Here is a 23,515-nt window from a genome sequence, read left to right as displayed (position 1 = left end):
GTTGCACAAACCAAGATTAAGTGCCAATGTTTTGTTTTGGCCAGAACTCTGCACTTAAAACAAGGATTCTTACAAGGTGCTAACTAAGTGGAATTGATAAGACAATGATTATCTAGTTTAGCATGGTGATTAATAGTTCTCTAATTCAGTATGACTGATTTAATCTTACCACAAATAATGGTTCCCTAGTGATATAATAATTGGTTTATACTCAGTATACTATAAATGATCTAATTATAATAGAGCATATAAGTTGGGACAAACTCAGCCAGGTTCAGAGTCAGACAAGACAGAGAACAGGAGGCAGGAGCTCAAGGATTCAGAGCCAAAGAGAGACAGATTCACTCCATCTCCCACCACTGTGGTGGCTGTCCTCTTGCATTTTCTCCACTGAAACCAAGTCTCATCTGAAGACCATGAAAAAGCTAGCTGAGCACCAGGTGAAGGAGACAATAAAGACTTTTGGACTTTAACACCTGGTTATTCTTGTGGTGATTATTCTGCTGAAATGAAGGCTGGTCCAGAGACCTCCAGAAAACCAACAAAGAGCACTATATTTTGGCGTCCGAACAGGGACAAAGGATTTATACAGAAGTCCAGACTGACAAGATCCTGAGTTCATTGAAAAAGTCTCCGTGACCCAGAAATTAGGGTAAGTACAAAAATAGACAAGAAGGAAACTTTGTTAAGGGCTAAACTAGTGCTTCAGCTAAAATGGGACAAATGTTTAGAAAGGAGACTTTTCCACCTCAGGAAAAATATGTCGAAAGCAAAATTAGACTAATAAAAAGCCAAGATTTGATTGTAAGGGGAGCAAATCATTGGACTTTTAGAAACAGTACAATACTTGTCTCCTTGGTTCTCAAAGGAAGAAGAATTAGAGTCAGACAAGTGGAAATTAGTAGGAGAGCAACTAAGTGAATATTACAATGATAATGGTCCTGATTCAATTCCTAAAGCAGCATTCTATACATGTAACTTAATACAATTGGCTTTAAGGAATTATGTAAATGTTAGAATAAGAAAAAAGAAGAAAGAATGGGGGGGGGGGAGAATACTGACAAACTAGGTGAAAAGGATGGAGAATTAGACAAGAATGGAGTTGAGTACAATTCTGATGAAATTAAGGAGTGTGGTGCTTCACAGCAGGAGCCATTAGGGCATTCCCCATCTCATTACCTATGGTGTTCTTTTTCTTCTTTAAAATAATATAATAAATGATGGTTCTCTCTGGGGAAAAGGGCAGGTTTCTCAGGGAAGGTTTTTTGGAGGCAGCCTTAGTATCAGTTCAGATCAATAATTACCCCAAATGCAGCCAGCTGGTAAAAATACAAATGTTTATTTCTCCTTCCAAGTCTTGTCTCTTTCCTTGGGCCCGGATAGCTAGATTCTTAGACCTATCTTTCTGCTCAGTTCCAAGAGCTCTTGCAACTTTGTCCTTTGCTTCTGCCTCTGCTTTCTTCAGCCTCCAATTCAGCTCAAAGTTGAATATGTCTTGCCTCTGAGAGAGGGCTTCTGGCTCTCAATCTCCCAAAGTGCTCTGTGTCTGTACCAGAGTGCTCCTCTCCAATCCAGCTGAACTCTCTTCCACCACCAGCCAGCCAAGTGGAAAATCTTGGAATGAATCTCTCTTCACTGGGCTTATATATGACTCTTCTGAGAGAATGGGATTATGGGTTTTCTCCCATAGTGCTCTCTGGCCCTAAGAGTTCCAAGGGAGGTGTGAATTCACAAAGTTACAAAGTTTACTTTGTGAATCTCCCATACTTGTGAATTCCAATGAGTAAAGGTGTAAATACAAGCATTCTATTAATTAGTTCTACTTAGTACCTTGTTTCAGGTTCTGGCCCAAAACATCGTCTTGTAAGATCAGATCAATAATCTATCAACTCTAATGAGTTAGCAGTTTGTAAATATTCCAACAATTACACTCCCCCCCTCAATTAATCCTTCATGGTGGGAGGGAGAGGGAGGAAGGAGAGGGGCAGTGACACAATCAGCACCACCTATGAAGCAACCTATGACAAGATTGTAAAAGGCACTAGTTAAAGCTAAAAAAGAAGGACAGGCTATATATGACTTAATAGAGCATACCCTATGATTAAAGAATTTGATTCTTCAGGTCAAGCAAGGAGAAGATACACTCCTTTTAATCTAGAAATTTTCAAAGATCTGAAAAAGGCTTGAAGCACTCTTTATGGGCTACATTGTCTTATGTTAAGATGGTATTAGAGAATTTGGCTTATGAAATTTTAACCTCTAATGATTGGAAATCCATAGCAAGGACATGTTTAGAACCTAGACAAAACTTGTTGTAGTTTTTGGAATACAGTGAACCCTGTAGAATACAAGACCAACAAAATAGGCAAACTGGAGTTAATATACAAGTCACCTTTGATCAACTAGCAGGTAAAGGTCAGTATGCAGACACTTAGGCATAGATTAATTGTCCTTTGATAACATATGAGCAAATTGCTGCTGCTGCTATCAAAGCATGGGGCTTCCTTCCTCTATCTAAACAAGATAGAGGAGAGACCTTCACAAAAATAGAGCAAGGTACAAATGACCCTTAGCTGATTTTGTGGGACATCTGCAGACAGCTGCCATATGAACTATTGGTGAAAATGCATCAACAGGAATTATTATAAGCCAACTCACTAAAGAAAATGCTAATGAGGTTTGTAAAAGAATCATTCTGGGACTTCACGAGGATGTTCCTTTAGAGGAGATCATAAGATGCTGTGCCACAGTGGGCACAAATGCCTTTTAAATCCAGGCTATGATGCAAAACATGGGAAGACAGGATTGCTCTTGGCAAGGGACTTCTACAGAGACTCATCAATGCTTTCAATGTGGCAAAGTAGAGCATTTGAAAGCTCAGTGGTGGCATAGAAACAGAGTGAGAAAACAGGGTGAGCAAAAACCTAAAACCCTATGTACAAAATGCAACAGAGGCTTCTACTGGACTTCAGAATGTAGATTGACCCAGGGAAATGAGAGAAGGGGGCCCAGCTCCAATACTTCAAACAAACAAAAAAAAAAGTGGTACATGATGGAAGTCAAGGTTACATCCAGAGTCTTTAGAAGTTCAATACTCTGATATGATCAACCAGCAGAGAAGCAATAAGATGGGAGAAAGGGATTATAACTGGGGAGAATATAGGCTTTTTAACCTGACAGAGGGGCAGTGTCCTGTGCTGCAAGCAGCTCCAATATAATCTCCAGGTGATATGGAGAAATCCAAAAAGAGATGAATGGAAGGCACCAGATTTTAACTGCTTGGGGGAGAGGGTTTGCTTGTATCTCTACAGATGGAGAAGGAATCAGATCCAGCAAGATCCATCGGAGAGAGTCGGAGCAGACCCTTGAAACAAAGGAGAAAACCCAAGAAACATCAGGTGGATCCATCACTGACTGGGCCCACCACTGAAAGAAAATGGCAGTTATGGCAATTGACTCATGGATGTCAAAAAATGTTCATAAGACTGTTGCAGGACTTCAAAACTTGCAGGAATCATTGGATTCCCTGACATGTGAAGTAATGGACAATAGATTGGTTTTGGACTATCTCTTGGCTGCTGAAGAAGGTATATGTGTGAAGGTGTGAATTTAAGTATATATATAATGTATATTTTTTTATATTCTAGGACTTATGGACATATATAATTCCTCATGTTGCTTTATATTGTTTGTTACATCATTACTAGCCCATGTAATATTACTATGTGCTTGTGAAAACCTCCCATGCTGATGGATTTATGTACACCTGTTTCAAGTAAGACCCTTCAGCTCAGAGGAAACCTCCTAACAATATCTGGTTTGGTGTTCTCACCTCCCTGAGAAGTCAGGGAGGGTATGACCACCTGTGTCCTAAAACAAAAAGAAGCGGGAGATGTAGAAAGCTAGAACTCTGGAAAAATATACTGAAACAAGGTGTTAACTCAGTAAAATTGATGAGATAATAGTTTTCTAGTTCACATATAGCTAGTTTGATATAATGATATAATCATTCTAGATTGGCTTATACTCAGTATACTGTAATGATGTAATTGCAATAGGGTATTTAAGGGCTGAGAGAACTGGGGACAAAGTCAGACTCCGACTGAAACTGGTTGAGACTGGCAGATTGCTGGAGGAGACTGGGTCAGACTGTGACAGACTGTGAAGGAGACAATGAAGATTTCTCCTCAATCCTCATGGTGATTATCCTGCTGAGACCAAGGCCCTTCTGGGGGACCTCCAGAAAGCTAGCCCGAACATTACAGGAAAGTGCTCCAAAATGAAAATTTGAAGACCCAAAGAGTGTATAACAAACAATTTCAGGCAAGGATTATTTATTCTTTCTTTTTCTTTGGATTCTCAGCACCTGTCGCAGTTACTCACACCAATGCTTTGCTAAATTGAGCAATTTAATTTTGGCCTGAGCTGATACCACTGAGGAAAGGGATTGACAGACATTTGGGATCTCAAGGTTCTATGAAATATTTGAGGTTGGTCCTCCATAATCTGTAATTCCGCTCTCTTCTATAAAGTATTTTCTGCCTTCCTGCACACTTTTCAAACACAGAAAGAGAAGAGATCTTTAAACTTGCATTTTAACTTGGAAGAATGAGAAAGGAAAAACAATCAATCAAAACAGGGTTTAAAAATAGTAAATAGAATGTATATTATTTAATCTCAACTGTGGGGAGATCTCACTAATGTTCATAATTCTTTTACTCATCTTTAAACTCCTAATAAGATTCTTATAGCTGTTCTTCTAAATCTTTTCCTCTTCCCCCCAAAATATCCAACTCCTAACCTCGCTCTCAGTTGATGTGATCACTTCTTTTTTATAGGGGTGATTTGGCAGAAGGTCCCTTAGCTCCCTTCCCCCATCCCTTAAAAGTTCTCCATATTATTGCTAATTCTTACTCTTATTCTTAAGGGGATTTAAAATATTTAAAGTGCTTTTCTCCCAATAATCCTGTGATTTGAGTACTATTACACTCATTCTATACATAAAGGATTTAAGACTAAAAAGCCCTACCCCTTTAGTGACTCTAACCCAGATCAGTACCCTTTCTACACTTCACTACTGATCACCTTTCCTCCTGCCTTAAAGATAATATGCTTCTTCCTTTCTGGGGTCAATCTCTCCTCCAGATCCCTTTACTAAGCTTTTGTCTCTACCTTTCTTCCTTCTTTGGTGTCTCTACCTCTATTTCTGGGGATTCTTAACCTGGAGCACAAGAACACTTTTTAACATTTTGATAATTATACTTTAATACATTTGATTTCCTTGTATTTTCTTTTACACATTTACAAATACCTGAGCAGGACTTACCAGCCTAAGGGTCCATGACACACACACAGTGATAAAGCCCAACTCTACTGGTTCTATCCTTGGTTCTCTGATAAAATTGGGATAGAGGGAAGGGAACTTGCCCTTGATCTTGATGCTTCCTTTGTCTGTCAAGGCATTATGCACTTCTAATTATTTTCCTACTTCTTTGATTTCTCCTGCTATTTTTTTTTTCTTTAGCTCCTCTTCCTGATCACTTAATGTAGGGTTGTTTCATTAGGCTCCACAAAATCTCTGTCCTTAACCCTTTTTCCTCTTCTCAAATGCAATAAAAATATTAAAAAGCAATGCAATTTGAAGATGTCAGTCAGTATTCTTTACTCTTGTACAATTTTCTCCTCAAACTCTTTCATCTTCCTAACTTCCCCTTTACTGTTGAGAGCATCATCACCCCAGCCCAGCCACAAGCCTAGGCTCACAACCTAGAAACCATGTCTCATCATGCCCCCTGTGCCATATCCAATCACTTATGTTCTGTTGATTCTACCTTCATAAGTTTTATCATAAAGATCAGTTCTATTTCTGACACTGTTACCACCTTGGTACAGCCCCTAATCACCCCACAACAGAATTACTGTAATATCCTGCTGATTGATCTCACTTCTTCAAGTCCCTCCCTACTCCAGTCTATCCTCAACTCAGCGTTCATAAAATACAGATGTGATCATTTCACCTTGTATCCAATCAACGCCTATGGTACCTGAATCTCTCCAGTATGAGAAATTGAAGAGTGATACTCCACCTTATTCTGTATTAAGTATTGATCAAGATTTTGGAATTAGTTTTATTTAAAGATGAGTTTGACTTCTTAATATCAGTATCTTCTTCTTAAAATGATTATCATCACTTCAAGGAGTAGAAGCCTAGACTTAATGAATCAATGTGGTCATAAGATTCTGTTGTAGACTGAAAAATTTCTAATTAGCAACAAAAGGTAAATGATCAATTTATTTAGGGATTTATTAGATTTATTATTCAGATTTCTAAACAACTGAGTTTCTAGACCCTCCTCACAGTGGTGGATGTCTACTTTAAAGGTGGCCAATATTTACACTGATTGAGAGCATACTAAAAATAGAATAAGGCTGTACAATTTCATGATTCATTAATATTAGAAGTGGGGAAAACTTGTATGACTGGTTAAGGGACATGCATATTAATCATAACCACTTTGTCAGCAGGCTTTTAGGTCATTAATTCCTGGTCATTAACTGCAGGTTTTTCTCAGAAAAAGTATTCCACCTGCCACCTCAGCAAAGGTTTTCATATGAAATCAAACATCTGGTGTTTTGGGTAGCAGTATCCTAGGAAAAAGGAAGTGGTGGGCAAGAGGAAATGTTATAAGAGAGCACTGATGATGATTCTAGAGGCAAGGGGTGCTGATGCTACAGGGACAAGCACTAGAGTTAAATGTTATATAATTCTCTATAAGTCATATAACAATGTATGATGATATCACTAATACATAAAATCAATACAACTAATAAATAAGTGGTTATGTGATTGTAACATATATAATAAATACCTAACCTAATTTACCTTCAATTTCAACTCCATTCAATTTAACATCAATCACTGATCCCCATAAAATCACCATAATGTAAGTATTAATTAAGTTATGTGTACCAAAATTTTCTTCACAATGCAGATCATAAGTCTAGCATGGGACTATCCTGGTGTTGCTGACAGAAGACTTTCCAAAGGATGGAGACTAACTCTGAGCTTTCCCCTTACATTGAACCTTTTGGGAACTCACTTTTGCAATCATGTCAGCATGATCATGCCAAATGTAAGAACACTGTACACTTTTGCCAATAGCATTAAAAAAAAAAAAAAACTACTCTGTTCAAATGAATCCCTGGCTACTGTAGGCCCAGAATGTCACTTATTGGCAATTTCTAGCCTTGCTAATTATCATGATCAAACTTTGTGCTATTTCTCTTCATCACAAATTCTTATGCAACAAGGATCAAATAAAATATTTTTGAACCCCTTCATAATTAAGACCTCTGCTGTTTTCTTACCCCTTACTTCCCCCAATACATTCTTCATGCAATGACATTGTCCTCCTTGCCTGAAGAAATTTGTGTTTCTTAAACAGAGAATGCTCCATTTCCCTATTCCTTTCTGTACCCCTGAACTCTCTCCTTAGTAATTCCACTGTCTTTCTTCTCTAGTTTCTTTCAAATCTCAGCAAATGTTCCACCTGCAAGAAGCCTGTTCCTGTCCTCCTTAATTGTGGTGGCTTACCTCTGAAATTATCTCCAATTTATATGGGACGAATCATTTTTGTAAGTAGCTGAGCCTACTATCTGTCTGTCTGTCTGTCTGTCTGTCTATCTATCTATCTATCTATCTATCTCTGTTCTGCTTTTTTGTATTTCATGTTATCTCCAACTCTTAGCACAATACTTGACACATAGTAGCCAGTAAAAATCCTTGTTGACTTGTCTTGCATTTGGGATAGATTGGGGGTAAAAGATCTGGAAGTTCCAATTTCATTTATTACTTTTTGATCCTGATAGAGTAGCCACTTAATAAATGCTTGTTAACTTGACCTGAGAGAGAACTAGGTTTGGAGTCTGAGATTTCGGGATTTCAATCCCACTTACCGCTCTCTGATCCTGGGGTAAACCACTTCACTTCTCAGGACACCAGTTCTAAAATGAGGGAACTGGATAAGAAAACTTCTAAGGTCTCTTCTGACTTTTAAATCTAGGGTCCTATCATCTTTTTTGAGCATTTGTTGGGTCTGCTTTGGGGGGAGCAATTGCCTCCTCGCCAGGCGCCTCAGACCTTAGAAAAAGAGATCCCCTGTCCCCCATCCTAAGCGAGACCTGCGGGTTCCAGACCTGGGTCGAGTTGGAGGATGTGTGAAGGAGCAGCTTTCAGAGAGGGGGCGACCGAACAGTGATCCTCCCCCCACCTCCTGCCTTCGGGGAGCCGCGTGCCAGAACCTCCTTCTCTAGCTACAGTCCAGCTCCCAATTCACGGCGTCTGCCCCCCATTCACCCTGAAGGTCACTCACCGTTCTTTCAGGAGTAGAGCCGCAGCTGCTGCTTCTTGCGCTAGAAAGCCACGGTCCCCAGTGTTAAGGGACCCCACGAAATGCCCGACAGCAACTAAGGAGACTGGCAGAGGCAGAAGCCGAGAACAGCCCTCCCACGGGAGGCATACGGACCCTGGGAGGTGAAGAAGGTGGCACTAGTAACTCTCTCCCCACTCCCAGCCCATACTTAGCAGCCCCCCCATGCAGACGCTCGCGGACTGCCTTCTCAGCTGGCAGCTGCTCCGTCCGTGGGGCAAGCCGACGCGAGGCTGCTCAAGCTCCCCACTCTGCGCGTGTGAGTCCGCAAGGACGCGAGGCTGTCCTGGCTCAGCCTGGGGTCGGGGCGTCACCTGGGAGGAGCGCTAGGGCACGGTTTTCATCTGTTTCTCATTGACTCAGCTATGGAGCCCCAGCTCTAAGAGGCTCCCTCTTAGGTTTTCAGGTGCCTTAGTCTGCGTCCCCTTCTTACAGGAGCTCAGAGTTTTGTAAGAAAGATGCTGTGACTTAAAAAAAAAATTATTGTTTATAGTCACAGCTACTGTATTATCGCATTTTTATTTGCTGTAGACTCCCTCATTCCACCAGAGAAGGGAACTTCTTTCCCAGTTTATACCAGAAAGAAACTCCACTCTAATTTTTTTATTTTATTTTATTTTTTTATATCATCATAGTTTTTTGTTTTGTCTTGATATCGTCATTTCCCTAGTAACTGTTTCTTTCCTTCCTTAACTTTTTTTGTGTCATGGAGTCCTTAGGCATTTTGCTGTAGTCTAGAGACACCTCAGAATAATGCTTTTAAGTGCATAAAGATAAAAGCACATACGGTTTAAAAAAAAAAAACTATTATTTTGAATAGTTTTCAAAATATTTTCTTTAAAAATAGACCCCAAGTTAAAAACTTGTTCTAGAACATGGGTAGTGACCTACAGTGGAAGTTCTGAAGCTACTCAAACTCAAAATTAACTTTTGGAGACTATTTCCAAGATTGCTGCCTAATTCTTGGTCGTAAATATAATTGGTCAAATAAATAAACGAGTATTCTCAGAGAAAGCCAGTTAAGTAGGACTTTTGTTGAATCTCTGGAAAATAAAAGTATAGATCGTAGCATGCACTCTGATGGACATCCTACAGAACTTGTCCCTAATAGTACAAAGGGACATTCAAGTTGAGTGCCTAATTGAACAAGAAAGCTGTATTATTTATACCTTTGGGAAATTGCAGAATTCTCCAGATTTCTCCCAGAAACAAAAGTTCCACTTCTTTTAAAAGTAAATATGTATTTTTTAAAAAATATCATTATGCTTTGTTTTTGTTTTGTTTTTCCTCTCATTAGTTTCCCTAATCACTTCCCAGAGGCATCCCATATAACAAAAAATATTGTTTTTTGAAGAGGAAAAAAAAATAATGGAAAAAATCTGAAAATATATACTTTGGTAATGGTCTTTTCCTATCACTTCTTTTGAGCCATTTTTATTCTTTTTAATTTTGCAAAATTCACTTTTAATTTTTGTGTATGATGGTTCTTTTCATTTACATTTTTGTAATCATTGTCATGGTTGTTTCCCCCACTTTGCTTACTTCACTCTACATTAGCTCCTGTAGGTCTCTCCATTCATCTCTGTATTCATCACATTTGTCTTTCTTAGAGAACTATAGAATTTCATTACATTCATATACTACAATCTGTTTACCCATTCCTTAATCTATATCTACTCCCCCCTAGTTTTTGCTATCACAAAAATTTCTCCTACAAATATTTTGATATACATGAGAACTTTTTGTTTTGTTCTGTTTTGTTTTATCAATGGCTTCCCTTGGATATAAGCCCAAAAAATGGAATCTCTGAATCAAAGGGTATGGAGATTTAGTCACTTTATTTGCATAATTCCCAATTCCTTTCCAAAATAGTTGTTCTGCTTCACAGCTGCACCAGTATTGCACAAGTGCATCTACCTTCCCATAGTCCCTCCACATTGACAATTTTTGTGTTTAGCCTCTGCCAATTTGCAGGGCTTTGGAGGTACAATTTCAGGATTACTTTGATTTATTTCTCTTATTATTATTGATTTGCAGCATTCTTTTATGTAGTTATTAATAATTTGTAATTCTTTTGAGAATTTTTTTAATATCCTCTGACCACTTATCTACATATACACACACACATACACACATACAACTTACTGATATCTTGAATTCCAAATCCTTATCAGAAAAATTTGACTCAAGTATTTTTTTTCCCAATCAACTACTTCCCTTCTCAGATGCATTAATTTTGTCTATTGAGAAGCTTTACATTGTTTTCATGTAATCAAAGTGATCTATTTTATTTTTTTCTAATTATCACATTTTTGGTTAAGAATAAAATTTACCTATAGAGTGAGAAGTATATAATTTCTTATACTTTTTTCATAGTATGATTGTTAATATTGAAGTGACATACTATTTAGATTATATTGTAAAATATGGCATAAAGTAATGTCTAAACTTAATTTCTGCCTAAATGCTTTCCAAGTTTCCTAGTGATTTTTATTAAAAAGAGAATTCTTTCCTGAGTAATTTACATATTCATGTTTATTTAAACTGGGTTAGTTATTTCTGATTCTCTCATGTCTACTCTGTTCCATTGATTTACATTTCTGTTTTTTAACTAAGGTCATATAGGTTGACAATTGCTGCTTCACATTATTTTGAAGTATGAAAGTGTAATTCTCTCTTTGTCTTCTACTTTTTATAATATTTTCCTTTAGTATTCTTTTATTTTTCTAAGTGAATTTTGTTATTATTTTATCAAAATCTAAGAAATATCCCCTTGATTATTTAGTTGATATATTAAAAATGTAAATTAATTTTGGTAATATTGTCATTTTTGATTTATTGACACTGTCCAGCCATGAGTAATGAATATTCCCCCAATAATTTATGTTGTTCTTTATTTCTTTAACAAGCATTTTGTAACTGGATCTACACAAGTATTTTCTGTAATTTAGTTGTTTGATCCTCATATTTATGCATTTTTGTAATAATTTTCAGTGAGATTTCCCTTTCCGTTATTGCCTCTTAGATCTTTATTATTTCTTAGAAATTGTGGACTTGAATAAAAAACTCAGACCAAGAGGTATTTAGCAAATATAGTGATGCATTTATTCAGGGTCAAGGAAATTCAGTTCATTATAGTCACTGCTTTGTTTAGCTATACTTGTTTAGGGAGAGGAGAGAAATCTTATGAGGTTTATTATGGAAATAGGAGGAAGTTTAGCAGAGATATATAGAACAGCTAACTGCAGGAGGGAGCAATACAGAAGTGTCTTTGCCATTGACACTCCCCTTGGTCAGTATGGACCAAAAATCTTCCCTAAACCAACAAGGCATTGAAACATTTCAAAGTACCCCTGAATCATGATGGTTTTAGTCTACATGGCTCAATGTGAGAAGTGACATGTAGGCAATACTTGATTCCCCAAAAGAGAAAAAAAAAAGGTATATACATGGAGAGTCAAGTGTCTTTGAAAAAGAAAGACTGGATAACATTTTTAAGCACAAAGGAGCCACCAAGAGTGGGAAGAATCAAACTCAGCTTTGCCAGGGAAAGAAACTTCTGAGCTAGGAATGCCAAATACCATATTTTTCGACCAAGACATTATAACTCAGGAGTGATCTATTCCCAACATCCATTTTATCAGATAAGCACATTTAATCTTAATTCACATAAAAAGGACAGATGTCCTTTTTAGCCATCTGGTCTTCTGGAAACAACTTTTGGACATTCTGGAATATAGCTCCTCTTTACTAGATTTGATTCTTTTCATTCCATTTCACTTGTAGATTCTTGATGTTTTTGCTAGAGTCTTTTAAAAAACATATCTCAGTACATTTTAGAACACCTCTTGAACAGTACTTCAAATCTCATGGTTCTGATAGCATTAAATAAAGAACACATAGTTCACTTGAAACTTTAAAGAATTTTAGTTTTTAAATACTCCTGTTTCTATCTTTATCTAAATTCTGTACTATAAACACTGCTAACAGCAAGTTAAAGGAAGGATCTTAAAAAAAAATCTGAAAAACTGATTTGTAAATGAGTCCTGCTCCTTAAATATTTAATATTTATCAGAGAAGACATATATGCTAATGTCAGGATAGTTGTTTAGATAAGTTTTGGCTCCATTAAATAGTAGGCTGTTACCTTGATTTATTTGAAAAATTCAAATACAAATTTAAAAAATCAAAAGCTAACTATTTAAAAATTACCACAGAAGGTAGGATTCTTAAAGTCTTTTATTTCTGCAAACTTTTTTAAAATAAATTTTTTCCTCAATTTACTCATTTGTAGTTATTTATAACTCCAAATTTTAAGTACCACTTAATTTCAATTAATTTCAATTCAGTTGGCTATATATTAATTTTTTAAGAGGAGTATGGGTTGATAAGAATCCAATCCTTACATAAAAGCATAGAATACAGAAAACTTTTTGTGAGAACATAACTTCTAATACTCAAAAAAGTCCTGGGATGTATAAATATTCTGAATAATCAAGTTCCAAACATGACTATCAAGTAAGTTTTACTATATTGTGTGCTCTATAGGAGATGCTCTATAAATAATTGCAAATCCCAAATTAAATAATAAAACTAAATAAAAATGACCTTTTTCTTTGAAATAACACAAGATATTCCATTAATTATTCTCTCTTAAAGAAATTGATTGCACTAAAATCCTTTTTATTAAAACAAAACTGATGATATTTCTGATTTAAACTCAATCAATTAATAGATTTGTATTTTGGTCCCACAAACTCTTATAGTTCTAGATAGCCTGAAAATTTTAAGGACTTTTTTCAATATACAAATATAGATAACTATAAACAGACAACTAAATACTCATTTACTTAGTTCAGGCTATGGTATTGCAATAACCAGATTCATCAAAAAAAAAAATCACAACTTAATTTACTTTTGTTAGCTTTGCTGTGTGAGAAAAAAGCAAGATGGTGATCATGACAGCATCAAGACTGGTCCTCCAGACCCAAGCTCAAAGACAGAATGACCTAGTCCATATATGAGAGCATCTTCAGTTTCATTTGATTTCATATAAGCATAATAAAAGCAGCCAAGTAAATGTATGGTAAGATACCATATCCAGGCTCAGAATTAACCAGGTGGGAATATTTCTTGTATGAGGTCCATCTTAATCCCCCAAAGATCATCCACTCATCTTTATTCCCAAGGCCAGAAAACCGCTGGCCTGAGATTACAAGTATTACTCTCATTGAACAGCTGACATTTTAATTAAGAGGTGAAACATTTGTCCAATGACACAAGAAACCTGAAAATGAAACTCAGAATGAAAATTGAGCATCCCAAAAGGTTTTACCTTAAATAGCAAAGCCTTACTATTCCTAGTAGAGCTAGACACAATTCTTATCAACACTCTCAAGTGGATGCAATAAATTAACCAGACATAAAAATTTATCAGGTCTTCTTAAAAAAAAATCACAAAAGATTTTACTTAACATTCATTTCTACCAGAACTTCTCCTCAAAAACATCTTAAAACTCATTCTGATGTAAAAAAGGCAGTTTTTAGAAGTTAATATTATATATTAACCCCTTTAAACCAAAAAACAATAATAAATGATCTATTAAGTTGGTTCAAGATGTAACTTCAGTGTAGAATATTCCAAATATAACTTTGGCTGTGGAGGTGTAGAAGTGCTGAACCTCAAGATATATTGGTATTGCAGCAATCCACCAAATGGGTGATTTATTGAGATTTGGGTTTAGTGTTAGGAGGTGTCTCAAAAGAATTTGTAGACTTAGACCTTCTTCAAATCAAGAGGCAAAGATTTTATTATGTTGCTGACAGTAGACTAATTTCCAAAAAAAGGCGTTTAGTGATTAACAAGGGGGAAGACAGAAAAACAAAGGGGAAGACATCACTAAAACAGGCTAAATCCTAATGGATTAGCTGTAACAAGGGGAAAGATGCTATAAGGTAGACAATGTTTCTAGAGAACTTGCTGCCATAAAGTGGGTAGTTACTAATGAACCTATCTTTTTGATGCTCATTAAATGGATTAATCCTAAAAGGAGTTAGCTATAACTAGGAGAAAGATGCCATAAGGTAGTCAAAGTCTCTAGAAAACTTGTTTCTAATGTTTCTAATGAACCTGCAATAAATGAATGAAGTGGGGTACTAATAAGTTCTTTTATAGGAGAAAAATAACCTGGAGGTTGACATCATCACTTGGCCTTCTGATTGGATACAGTAACTGTGGGATCAAGATAATTTTGCCAATGCAAGGAATAAAATAAGAAATTACAGAATAATCCTGTCAATGTTCCCACTGCTGCCTCAGGAAATAGTTGTGGGGATTCAACTAGGGCTCACTGCAACAAAGACTCACTTAAATTCAACAAAAGCCTTCCTCTGTCAACTTCCCTCCCTATAGCTCACATAGATACTGGATTGCTAGCAGGGATATGACCCTTTGCTTTGAGTCTTATTCATTCCATTAATTTCATAATTATGATAAGCACAAATTAACACATGATTAACTTCTGTATTATAAATATACATTATCCCCCCCCCCTTTCATTCAAAGAATGATTGTAATAGGGAATGGGGATCCTATTGCCTAAATAAGTCAATGCATAACATTTTTTTTCACAAAACTGATAAAGTTCCCCTGGTGTGGCTATTAAAAATGGTTTTTAAAATTACAATCCTTTTAAGTTGGAAAGGTATTAGTACAATATATTTCATCAAAGATCTAAATAGCAAAAAATAATATATGTAGGGACCAAACACTTTAAACTGAAAAACAAAGATAATGGAAATTAGTAAGTTTTGAATAATTATCCCAAATAGGAAACTATATCATATTGTAGATGAATTCCCATAGGACAAATGAACCCCATAGGGGATTAAGGGAAATATATATGTAAACCTTTACCAGGTGAAATTTACAGCTGTGATTGTTAGATCAACTCAAAAATTTCTGGGCTAAATATTATAAGCCATTGTTAAAATTTCACATTAAGATTCTGATGGAGAACTGATTTTTAGGCAAGCAAAAAAACTCTAAGGAGTTAGACCTAATGGGCAGTTAGAAGGTACAATGGATAGTGCACCAACCCTGCAGTCAGGAAGACCTGAATTCAAATACCTGCCTCAGATACTTAGGTCTAGCTGTGTGACTCCTAGCAAGTCACTTAACTCTAATTACCTTACACATTAAAAAAAGGATTTAAACCTGATATTGGTAGGGTATGGCTTTTCATCCTCAAATAGAAATCCTTGAAAGCTTTCACAGAACACAAAAAGAATCATTTCTTAATTTGTACCATGCAAAGAAGCAAAATAGAGAGCTGAAGATGCCAATTGACAACATTCATAAAATGCTTGATAGAAGAGTATGGGCAAGGCCTGATGCTAGACACTATAGATGAGCTTCCTACAAAGCTCTGACAAGATGTTTGTCTCACTTCACTTGCAGGGAAGGACACCAATGGAGATCAATTCAATCTTATAGTCACACCCATTGTAGAGGTCTTGGGTAGCCCCACTTTTCTGTGTCCAGTCAGAAATCCAAGTTATGTTAAACCCCTGAGGTTAAATTTCCTTTATAAATCTGTCCATGGCCTACAGCATCTTTGTTGAAAGTCTTTTGGGGTTTAGCCAGTTGCAGCATTCTGCCTCAAAGTATTTTTCTCCTACTCCATGCTTCAGGGTATTTTTCCCTCTCATTCTTCCCCCAAGCCTCATTAGTGTCCTTCACCTTTTTATATCTAGTTAACTCTTTTGGCATGCTAAACTCCTCATGCCATATTCCTTTAATATTGTCACTGTAAAGGACTTAACCTCATCATTTGGTGCTGAACCCAGAAAACCTCAAACATAGCAACTATATTGTAACCTGAGCACGAGGTCTTAAAATAGTTCTTAGTATATATTGCAAAAGTTCAGTCTTGTTTCTTAAACATAATTACTTTAAACTGTTAGCAGGGTAAGATGTTAGAATTCTGCTTTTCTCAGATGAAGACACATTAGACATTCTGCTATATCTAACCTACAGTAAAAACATTATAAATATCTATTGCATTTTTAAATGAACTATTTCAAACAATTTACATAATTTTTAAACAAATTAATCTATAACAATTTAACCCAAAAGAGTACAGATTTTAAAAGTATGTACCATTTTAATAATAGGCCTAACATAGTGATTTTTTATATCATTAAAAATGGGACAATTAACTCTTTTTTTTCACTTACGATTTCTTAAAACAAACAAACAAAAAAACCAGTTCTGGAAAAACCAGGCTTTGTTAAATCCCTTTGGGGTTCAAATGGAAGTACTTGACCATCACTTTGGCTCTAGTTGGCCAGCAAAAAGGTCCCAGACTAAGCTTCCTTGGTCATTGTATTGGATTGTGATGGCTCAGAGTGAGTGTAAATAGCAATTGTTTCTATTCTGGCTAGAAACTCTGAGGATCTTCCACTCCCAGACTGATTTCTTTTCTTTCTTTTTCTTTTTCTTTTTCTTTTCTTTTTTTTGAGTAAGTAAAAAAGGCCAAAGAACCCAGATGGTTCTGGAGAAGAAACTGACATTGTATAGCTCTATCTTACTTAAATTGTATAGCTCTAGCTTACTTAAATCCAACCCACTTGCAAGTCAATATATCACCTTCCTCATGTCATTGGTCTTCTTTTTGAATGAAGGAAAAATAAACCAAATTCATGTTAGGTAATTTTTTTATTCACAGTATAAATTGATAAACTGGGGTAACCTGTTTTTAAGATCACACAATAAACAAAATTCTTGCAAAAAGATCTGCATAATTTTTTAAAGCACTTTTTCTTAATGCCAAATAGAACAAATTCTGGCTTATAATAAGCATCTTACTAGAAGAAATACACTTCACTCAGAATAAGACCAGAAAAAATTCAATTATATCTGGATCTGTTTTGCAAATGGTATTACAAGATGCAATATTGATTATTAATATATCTATAACAATTAAACTGCTTAATTATGGCCAGTTATAATTCTGTTATTACCTAAAAGATGGAAGCGTCAAAAATTCTTTAATGTTTAGCAATTGTAAAATTTGTAACAGTTTACAGAAAATTGGTCTGTTCAAATAACAATTAAGTTGTGGTATATTCAGAAGTAACAAAGAATTTTTCAAAATAAGTATCATATTTAAAGTTGCTTTGTTAAATAAACTTCTCTTTTAGAGGGCAAGAAGCAAGATAGTTCTTAAGATCCAAATACACAATCTACTATAAAAATGAACAATATCTCATAATAAGAAAATAGTAAAATTTCTTATTTTAAAACATGCACCAAATTTAAAAAGTGATTTCTAAATTCATTAGTGTTTAACTTTAGTTTGTAAGACTTCAATTATCTAACTAAGATTTTCTAATCATATCCTATTTACTTTTTGGTTAGTCTTCAGTTCACACAAATTTTTCTCTTTACAAACTTGCTTTTTCTCTTATTAATAAAATGACCTTCCTTTCCTGGCTGAAAAACAATAAATCTATTATTTGGGTAGAGGGAGAAAAGAGTGTTCTTTTTTCTCTTATAAGAAATTCTAAAAACTGTTAATTCACAGCAAACTTGCTAGAGTTAGTTCAGTATTTATAAAAACATTTAAATCAAAATTCAGGGATTCACAGTAGTGAACTTAGATTTTAGTTGTAAACTAGGTTTCTAATTAGTCTACAATATAAAAACATAGTCTGAGAGAAATCTGTCTCTCTCTTCACACCCTATAAAGCTTCCTCAGATTTCAGAAATGTAAAGAGAAAGAAAGAGTTGTTTGGAAGCCTTAAAGGACTAAAAAAGTAAATCATAAGACACAGAGATATAGATTTGCCAGGAAACTATTCTCCTTCGAAGCTCTGTGTTCACAATTATAGATACACACAGACTCTGAGAGACACACAAACTTGGGCACAGAAAAACAAAGAGAGCAACATCTATGAGACAGTGGTCTCAATATAAGTTACTTTTCCTTATTGGATTTAGTAAGTATCTCCAAAAGCTTTGCTAACACACACACACACACACACACACACACACACACACACACACATACACACACTGAATTCCACAAAGACATGTAATGCCAGAGAAACTGAGGCAAGATAGAGATTGGTTTTTAATCTTTTAATGTGGAGAGTTTAGACTAGCTGACCAAATTGAACTCATGTTCAAAAATCATTTGGTCCAGGAAGCAATCAATTGAAAAAACATTTTTACAGTCAAAGGTTCTGATAAAGGCCTCATTCCAAAATATATAGAGAATTGACTCTAATTTATAAGAAATCAAGCCATTCTCCAATTGATAAATGGTCAAAGGATATGAACAGACAGTTTTTGGATGAAGAAATTGAAACTATTTATAGACACATGAAAATATGCTCCAAATCATTATTGATCAGAGAAATGCAAAGTAAGACAACTCTGAGATTCCACTACACACCTGTCAGATTGGCTAAGATGACAGGAAAAGGTAATGGTGAATGTTGGAGGGGATGCGGGAAAACTGGGACACTGATACATTGTTAGTGGAATTGTGAATGCATCCAGCCATTCTGGAGAGCAATCTGGAATTATGCCCAAAAAGTTATCAAACTGTGCATACCCTTTGATCCAGCAGTGTTTCTATTGGGCTTATACCCCAAAGAGATACTAAAGAAGGGAAAGGGACCTGTATGTGCCAAAATGTTTGTGGCAGCCCTGTTTGTAGTGGCTAGAAGCTGGAAAATGAATGGATGCCCATCAATTGGAGAATGGCTGGGTAATTGTGATATACGAATGTTATGGAATATTATTGTTCTGTAAGAAACGCCCAGTAGGATGATTTCAGAAAGGCCTGGAGAGACCTATATGAACTGATGCTGAGTGAAATGAGCAGAACCAGGAGATCATTGTACACAGCAACAACAATACTATATGATGATCAGTTCTGATGGATGTGGCTCTCTTCAATAATGAGAGGATTCAAATCAGTTCCAATTGATCAGCGATGAACAGAACCAGCTACACCCAGGGAAAGAACACTGGGAAATGAGTGTGGACCACAATATAGCATTTGCACTCTTTCTGTTATTGTTTGCTTGCACCCAATGTACACATATGTTGTATTTAACATATACTTTAACATATTTAACATGTATGGGACTATCTGCCATCTAGGGGAGAAGGTGGAGGGCAGGAGGGGAAAAGTTGGAAAAAAAGTTTTTGCAAGGGTCAATGTTGAAAAATTACCCAGGCATATGTTTTGTCAATAAAAAGCTATAATAAAAAAAATCAATAAAAAGTCCAGAGTGACTGGGGAACAGTGTTTATATAGCAAACAAAGCAGGTGATACAGAAGCAAAAAGAATGAAGTTAGGTCATCGAGCAGCTATTTTACAAAAAATTATATTTCTCACAGCCTAAAGTAATAATTGGATGCACATAATGATGGAAATGGGTTTGGAAAGTATACAAGAAGAGTAACAGGATGCATAGCTTGATGGGAATGGGCTTAGGAGAACCTGCCAGGGTCAGTATTTTCAGGGAACAATAACTGATACCTGTAGAAGCACCTCACAGGTGTGATGCCAAGTAAACAGAAGAACAGAAATAGGCAAGGTCACTCTATGGTCATGCTTGTCACTTTGATCTAGTGTGTGAGGCAGCTAAGTTCAGGTTCTCACGAGAAACTTACAGGGTCCTTTTTGGTTCATCAGACAGACATAAAGCCTGCAGCTTCTTTAGAAATAAATTTATGAGCACAAATGAAAGCAAATGAAAATCTACTTTTTATATCAATTCTGGGACATACATACAAATATGTTTATATATGTGTGTACGTTGATACACACATATGCATATCCCAGAATTTGACACAAAAATTAGCCACATATATGGCTCATTTTGATTCAGATCCTACTTTATACTTTTCTAGATAACAAAGAAAGAACTCATCTCATTGGGTGTTTTTGATAGACAACACTGTCTTTTCTATATTTGATCTCAAATGCAAGATTATGTTATCCCTTGCTATTATTGCAGGTATCTGCAGCTGCAGTCATATAATTAGCAGCCCCATATAACCAATGTTTATTCTGGAGGACAGCTCTCCATCTCAGTATCTGGAGACTCTTAGGCAAACCTTAATGACTAAGTACCAGAAACCCTTGAATAAATATTCAAGGTAGGAGTTCATTCTGGGTCCTGGGCCCTGGATGAACATGGTCCATGTTGGTACCAAACTCATAGTACTGAGTCCAGAGGCTGTTCATGGATGTCCTTCAGCTCCCACTTTTGACACTAACATGTGAAGCTAGATAAGAATTCAGACCGATGTGATCAGTAAATTTAGTGAGGCACTTTATTTTAGCAGATAGGCTAAACCAAATTGAAGGTGGCCAACGGGCTTCAAATCTGTTGGTGAGTTAGAGGATGTCTATTTCCAGTCATGTGAAGACTGATGTTGGTAAAATAAGCAGATGAGAACATTTGTTCCAGTGGCTACAAAAGTGGCTGAAGCAGGTAATGTGAAGGAAGTACTTAGAGTTTGGTCAGACATCAGAGACAGCAAGGTCATTCACAGCACCCCGGCCTTCAACATCATCCTGATTTTTGCCCTGCTATTAGGACTCTTGAAGAAAGAGTGAGAATGACAATTTTGTATAACTGTCTCATTTAAATCCAATTCACACGTAAGTCAAGACATCATTTCATGTCAACTGGTGCTTTTTGAAAACAAAGAATAAACAACAACATTTTGGCCTCATTGTTTTTGGTTTTTCCCAGTAGTTTTTGTCAACTAGTGAGTTTTTGCCTCAATATCTACAATCTTCGGGTTTATCAAATGCTATATACTACCATGCTAATCTATTTCACTGATTAATGTTTCTGGTTTTCATTTAGACAAAATTATTTTGATGATAAAGGCTTTGTAGTATATTTTGAAATCAGTTACTATTAGACTTTCTTCTCATTTAAAAAAATCAATTCACTTGGTACTTTTGAGCTTTTGTTCCTCTAAATTAATTTTGTAATTATTATTTTTTAAAGTTCTCTAAAGTAAGTTTTAGTAGTTTGGTATGGCACTGAACGCTTTTATTTTTAAAAAAGATAATTGTTATATGTTTAAAAATGGTCCCTCTATGCCTGTGCTGTGTAAAGTTTTTAATATAAATGAGTGTTGTAGTTTGTCAAACCTTTTTCTTCATCTCTTGGGATGATCATGTGGGTTTGAATGTTTTTGCTTTTAATATGATTGATTGTGTTAATTGTTTTCTCAATGTTGAACACCTGTTCAGCTATGATGAATGATTGCCTGGATGAATGGCTGTGTTTTGTTTAACTATAAATATATATTTTAAGTATAAAATTTTTGCCAATGTTTTTTAATGCCATTATATTATCGGTATTGTCCTATGGTTTCAAGTCCTGTTTTTGATTCTTTGTTTCATTGAAAAGGGTGGATAGATGGGTATATTTTGAAATGCAGGTAATACAGAAATGAAAGGTGCTATTAAAAAGAATTTTAAGAAATTGAACATAACAAATTCTATAGAAATGAAAATATCACAGAGAGGGCAATGAAGAAGTAAACATGCTGTGACTTTTAACAATGAACATAGATATCATTAGAACATGGATTAAAAAAATGGGCTGGTCACATGATAATGGCAAAGTCTGACAGGTAAGCAGCCTGTATCTTCCACTTATATCCCCAACTATAACATCAGGAGAATATGAGGAAGGCCCCCAGAACATTTAATGTCTCCTTGGAAGCAAATTTTTGGGAGTACTTGGACAAGAATCATGCAGGATTCAATCTATGATTAGGTTGCAATCTGTAGCACTAAAGAGATCAGCCAAATTGATGAGACTACAAATCCTTATGAGTAGTTTTTAAATTATAGGGATATGAGATAATGACAATGCAGGTATAACAATAAATGACTTACTTTTTCAAAGATTTCTAATTGAACGTGCTCCTGAATCTGAACCCTGAGCTGGTCCAAAAGATCTAGAACAAAAGATAGAGATCAAGTCTTGGATTGTCTTGTATCTCTTAGAATCTTTCACTGAGTAGGCATTTAACAGATATTTGAACATGTGGGAGGATCACAAAGAGTTATAATCCAAAGGTGTTCAGTGAGCAGCAGCATATGTTTTAATTTTAGTATTATAGGACATTTATTATGTGTCTACTATGTATAGGGCAGTTGACAGGATTATGGGATAGATATATGAAAAAGGGTAAAACAAGTTCATGTGCAAAACCGATTTACTAATACTTGCTGTCTAGTTTTAGACTTAATCTTCTCAATGTTATCAAATAAACTATATTAATCAAATGGATGCATGTATTATTATCTATTAGACAATACAAACAACCCCATTAGGAGCAAACTACCGGATTTTCTAGGGCTTCCTAACAAATATATCTTATACTGGTATTCAGGAAGAAGGTTCTCTTTCTACTGGGCAGAGGGAAGACAGCCTCAGTTGCCACCCCAAAATCAGGTTGAAGACTAGGCATTTCCTATGGATTTTTTAATAGTTCTAGATATGAGTGTTAGCTATTTATACCCAAATTCAAATTAATGATCAATTATTAAATTTAGATGAATAGAAACTACCAAACCAAAGATGAAATTATTAGCAAGTATTTAAAAGTTGTTTACCATATCTAAGGAATATATTTCTATAATAGCTATTTATCATGTCTGGGGAATATATAATTAGAATTTGAGATGTGCAAACATTATTATTATGTACCAAATTGGGGGGGGCAATATGTTACTGCCAAACTATATAACTCATTTCCTTATTATAGAAAAGCAATTAAAAATGCTCATTATGGAAAAACAGGGGGCAGCTAGATGGCACAGTGGGTAAAAGTACTGGCTCTGGAGTCAGGAGGACCTGAATTCAAATTTGACCTCAGACATTTAACACTTTCTAACCATGCAACCCTGAGCAAGTCACATAACCCCAATTGCCTCAGCAATAATAATAATAATAAATCTGGAAACAAGTAGAAAAGTAAATTTAAAAATAGAGGATTAAAATAAAATGAATTCAGTTTTATGGAAGC

At 35.6% G+C, this 23,515-nt stretch overlaps 1 pseudogene; it reads left to right on the top strand.

Moving 5' to 3' along the window:
• Positions 1 to 6,037: 6,037 nt before the first annotated feature.
• The window catches only part of LOC127546693 (eukaryotic translation initiation factor 3 subunit L-like), a 103,917-nt pseudogene continuing 86,439 nt past the window's right edge, over positions 6,038 to 23,515 (top strand).

Source organism: Antechinus flavipes, chromosome 1 (genome assembly GCF_016432865.1).
Source record: "Antechinus flavipes isolate AdamAnt ecotype Samford, QLD, Australia chromosome 1, AdamAnt_v2, whole genome shotgun sequence".
In the NCBI taxonomy this organism is placed as follows: domain Eukaryota; kingdom Metazoa; phylum Chordata; class Mammalia; order Dasyuromorphia; family Dasyuridae; genus Antechinus; species Antechinus flavipes.
The sequence above is the reverse complement of the archived record's forward strand: the minus strand, read 5'-3'. Positions and strand labels throughout refer to the sequence as shown.